The 4,793-nt window shown below is 39.2% G+C and overlaps 1 pseudogene; it reads right to left on the reverse strand.

Moving 5' to 3' along the window:
- Positions 1-3,523: 3,523 nt before the first annotated feature.
- Positions 3,524-3,801, reverse strand: LOC132354231 (HIG1 domain family member 1A, mitochondrial-like; annotated as a pseudogene).
- Between the last annotated feature and the right edge of the window lie 992 nt (positions 3,802-4,793).

A 4,793-nucleotide genomic window follows, 5' to 3' on the forward strand; every position in this document is an offset into this window, starting at 1 on the left:
CCTATGTTAGTAATTAGATCTAGTTATTACTTACCTTTGCTTATCGATCAATAGATAAATATACCAAAAAATGATGAAATCTGTGTTCTTCTACAAGGTGTCTATCTAGCACATGTAATAAACGAGTCATAAGGAGGAGTTAGAATCTAATTGGGTATATATCTCTCATGTTGACATAAAAAGTGGTTTAAAAAATCCAATATGAAGTATAAACACACACACACACACACACACACAAACACTATGCTCTGATACTGAATAAAGGTTTACTGAACAAAGATTGGTAGGAAGTTCAATAAAATATTTTAAAAAACTATAGTTGAATTTAGAAATAATAGGGGTAAGAGGTGGTGTTTAACTCCTTTATACTTATGTGGATTCTAAATTTATTAACCTTTAAAGTATATATATCACCTTTGATTTTAAATAAGGATACATATAAAGCAAGACAATACATACTGAGAATTGTAAAGACCTCTTTGGTACTGACCTTCAGATCTAATAACATTTTCATGAGTTTGCTGGTATAGAGAGTTTCGGAAACATTCAACCACAAGAGTTTGAAATGTGATCTTTATGTTTTTAATTTCAAACAGCATAGCTAAAAATCAGTTGACTAGAAACATTTTAAATATCTACAAAAAATGAACACTTGAAGATGAAAATAAATATATAAATAATTAAAAATATTTTAGGTAATACCTTGTTACTGTTGTGTGTAAATATCCATCACTATACACTGTCACCAAAGTTTTTTCTTGTGATAAGAACTTTTAAGATCTACTATCTAAGCAACTTTCAGATATACAATACAGTATTATTAACTATAGTTACCTGCTGTGTGTTACATTTCAATGACTTATTTTTTTTACAGCTGAAAGTTTGTACTTTTTCTTTACCCATTTTGCCCAATCCCCCATTCCACTTCCAGACTCTGGCAACCACTAATCAAGTCTCAGTATCCATGAGCTCAGTTTTGAGTTGGTTTAATTGTTTTTTGGTTTTGTTTTTAGATTCCACATGTAAGTAAGATCATATGTTGTCTTTCTCTGACTTATTTCACTGAGCATAATGCCCTCAAGGTCCATCCATGTTTTCACAAATGGCAAAATTTCATTCTTTTTAAGGCTGGATAATATTCCATTGAATACATACACCACATTCTCTTTATCCATTCCACCATCCGTGAATACTTACATTGCTTCCATATCTTTACTATTGTAAATTATGTTGCAGTGAACATTACATGTATCTTTTTTCTTTTTTAAAAAAATTTATATAGTTAGTTTTGGCTGCATTGGGTCTTTGTTGTGGTGCGCGGGCTTCTCATTGCAGTGGTTTCTGTTGTTGCGGAGCATGGGCTCTAGGCACGTGGGCTTCAGTATTGTGGCATGCGGGCTCAGTAGCTGTGGCTCGTGGGCTGTAGAGCACAGGCTCAGTAGTCCTGGCGCATGGGCTTAGTTGCTCCACAGCATGTGGGATTTTCCTGGACCAGGGCTCGAACCCGTGTCCCCTGCATTGGCAGGCAGATTCTTAACCACTGCGCCACCAGAGAAGCCCCCGTGTATCTTTTCAACATCTATTGCAATGATCATATGATTTTTATTAGTATTTTCATTTTCTTCGGATAAATACTCAGAAGTAGAATTGCTGGATCATATGGTAGTTCTATTTTTAATTTTTCGAGAAACCTCCATACTGTTTACCCTAGTGGCTGAACCAACTTGCATTCCACCTACAGTGCATGAAGGTTCCCTTTTCTCCATATCCTTGATAGCACTTGTTAACTTTGACTTTTTAATGATAGCCATTCTGGCAGGTGTAAGGTGACATCTCACTGTGGTTTTGATCTCTTCATCTGGCTCTTGATTTGTAGCCTTTAATGTCCTTTGGAATAAGCTGATAATCCAGTGAGTAAATGGGTTTTTCTGAGTCTCATAAGCCATTTGAGTAATTAATCAAACCCAAGAAGGGGAAGATGGGAACTTCAGATTTATAGCCAGTCGGTCAGAAGTACATGTAACAACCTGGACTTTGATTGGCATGCTGAGTTGGAGGGGGTTGTTGGAACCTCCAGTTTGTAGCTGGTTGGTGAGAAGCACGGGTACAACCTGGCCCTATAACTGGTGTATGAAGTAGAGGGTGATCTTGTGGGACTGAGCCCTTTACCTGTGGAATCTGATTTTATTTCTGGGTAGTGTCAGAATTAAATTGATTTCTTGGGCACCTTGCTGATGTCTGGGAATTGCTTGCTGGTGTTGGAAAGCCTTCACACAGGCACACAACCACATTGGAACTGGGTCCAGGAACGCTTTTAGTGGACATCCTTGTCCCTCCTGATGATAGAGGAAAAACTTTCAGCTTTTCATTGTTAAATATTATATTAGCTGTGTACTTGTCATATATAGCCGTTATTATGTTGAGGTACGTTCCATCTATACCCAATTCATTGACAGCATTAACATAAATGGAGGTTGAATTTTGTTAAATGCTTTCTCTGCATCTATTGCAATGATCATATGATTTTTATCCTTCGTTTTGTTTTGTTTTTGTGTGTGTGTCTGTGTGTGTTCGCTTACTTTAATAACACTACAGGTACCATGTTATCACCATGGAATGTAAATTCGGGTTAGACAAGAGAATTTCACAAGTACAACAAAGCATTCTGTAGTATACCGAAGTTTGTATAATGTCTGACCAAACCAGTTTGCTCATAAATCACTTCCATTATAGGCAATTTATTTAGTTTAACATTTATGATTCTTTCAGAGAAAATAAACAGACTGCACACATTTAAAAAGTATTTTTCATTTACCTTTACATTAGCACTTAAAATACACACTTCTATTTCAAAATGCCATTTAAAAATTATTCTAATATAACAGCAGCAAACTATAATTCTGCAATTACAAAAGAGCTAAACGGGGATCTACAGTTAAGTTATTCTCATGTTTACAGCTATGATTCTGAAACAGATACTACTTCAAAGCAGCTGTTACCAGCTCTTTAGGTTTGGTTTAAAAACACACACACAGTTGCCGGGAGGTTTATAATGTTGTATTCCATGCACTGTTCTGAAAGGGTTCTTCAAGAGCCAACCAGACCTTAAAAACAGTACTCAGTCCACAAAGCAGTCAGAAAGAGTTAAATTAACTGGGGTAAATAGGATTCCTACATTATATCAAAAGCATATGATATTCTGCAGCAACTGGGAGCATTTTCAGGTTTGGCATGTTGTCCTCTTTACAACTAATTTTATCAGAAGAGTTTAAGAAGGTGGACATTGTACGACTATCAAGTGCATTTAAAAGTGACATGTTTTTGTGCTAATCTGACTCCCCTGAATGACCTAGCTAGTGAACTAGTCACTAAGCAAATCAAGCCTGCAAGAAAGGAAGCCAATATTCAAATTACCATGTTATTGTTCGACCCACAGAATTTATTTTCAACATAAACATATAACCTCAATATGAGATGTCTTACTAAAGCAAGCACCACCAAGATCAAGACAGCATCTCCTCTTCTAAGGTTTAGGTTTTGCCCAGAATTCTTGATACGTGGAAGAGCCCATACCAAGAGCCATTGCTCCCACAACAAAGCCTTGGGCTGCCACGTGCATGTGGATCAGGTGAACATTTTAGTATTGCCCCAGCTCTTCCATTTATATAATCCATATGCAACGATTGCTGCAAAACCTGCCGTTCCAATGGGGACAAATGGTGCCTCTCTAGCTTTTCGGATAAGTTTAGATCCCTGATCTTCATCATATGATGAAAGAGAAACATCTGTGTCACTTGACATAGTGATTGAAGAATCTTCCTTCCTAGGGCCAAAGAGGGTCGCCAAAGGTGGAAGGGAATAGCGGCCCGGGGAGAAGATGAAGCCGATGGCAGGAAGGTCATTTGGTTTTACGCCCTCCTCTCAACCCTTCAACTTTCCTCCCGTCTCTCTTCTTGTGACCTTGTCAGAACCCCATGGCCGGAGCGCCCGCCCTCTCAATCCCGCCTCACCCACCCCGCTCTACGAGCTCCCCGAAGTCGGCCCCAGCCCCGTCCCTCCGCAGCTCCAGCCGCGACGCTTCGCTCCTCAAACCTTTGCTGCAATCCCTCATAGGCTCCGTGCGCCCTCACCAGGCTCCCCTGCCCCGCCAACCAGACTCCGCCCCCTTAAGCCCAGGCATCGCCTCCACTCCCAGCCCTGCGACCCCCAACCGTCCCAAGGTGCCCTCAGCCCGGCCCAGCGCGGCCCCTTCATTTTGTTAATGTGGTGTATCACAATGATTTGTGAATGTTGAAACATTTCTGCATCCCTGGAATAAATCCTACTTGATCATGGTGTATGATCCTTGTAATGTATTATTGAATTCAGTTTGCTAATATTTTATTGAAAAATGTTGCATCTATATTCATCAGCAATATTGGTCTGCAATTTTCTTTTCTTGTGGTGTCATTATCTGAACTTAGTATCAGAGTTAGTGTTGGCCTCATAAAATGAGATGGGAAGACTTTCCTCCTGTGAAATTGTGATTTATAAAAATGCATATGTATTTGGACATTAAGATGACCAAAATATATTTCTCATACATATTTAGTCTTCCTCCAAGTTTCCTGGTTCACAGTTCCAAAGACCCTGGGAATTTACTAAGTGCTGAGAGTGATAAATGTGTATATTGTTATGTTAATGGGGTGACTTTGGGAAAGCACCTAAAGATGGGGCTGGTTGCCAGTGGAGCCCACCATGTGATTAGAGCATCAGAACACTGTCTCACCTTCTAGCCTCCAGGTAAGATGGCA

The sequence above is a fragment of the Balaenoptera ricei genome, chromosome 1 (genome assembly GCF_028023285.1).
Source record: "Balaenoptera ricei isolate mBalRic1 chromosome 1, mBalRic1.hap2, whole genome shotgun sequence".
NCBI lineage: Eukaryota > Metazoa > Chordata > Mammalia > Artiodactyla > Balaenopteridae > Balaenoptera > Balaenoptera ricei.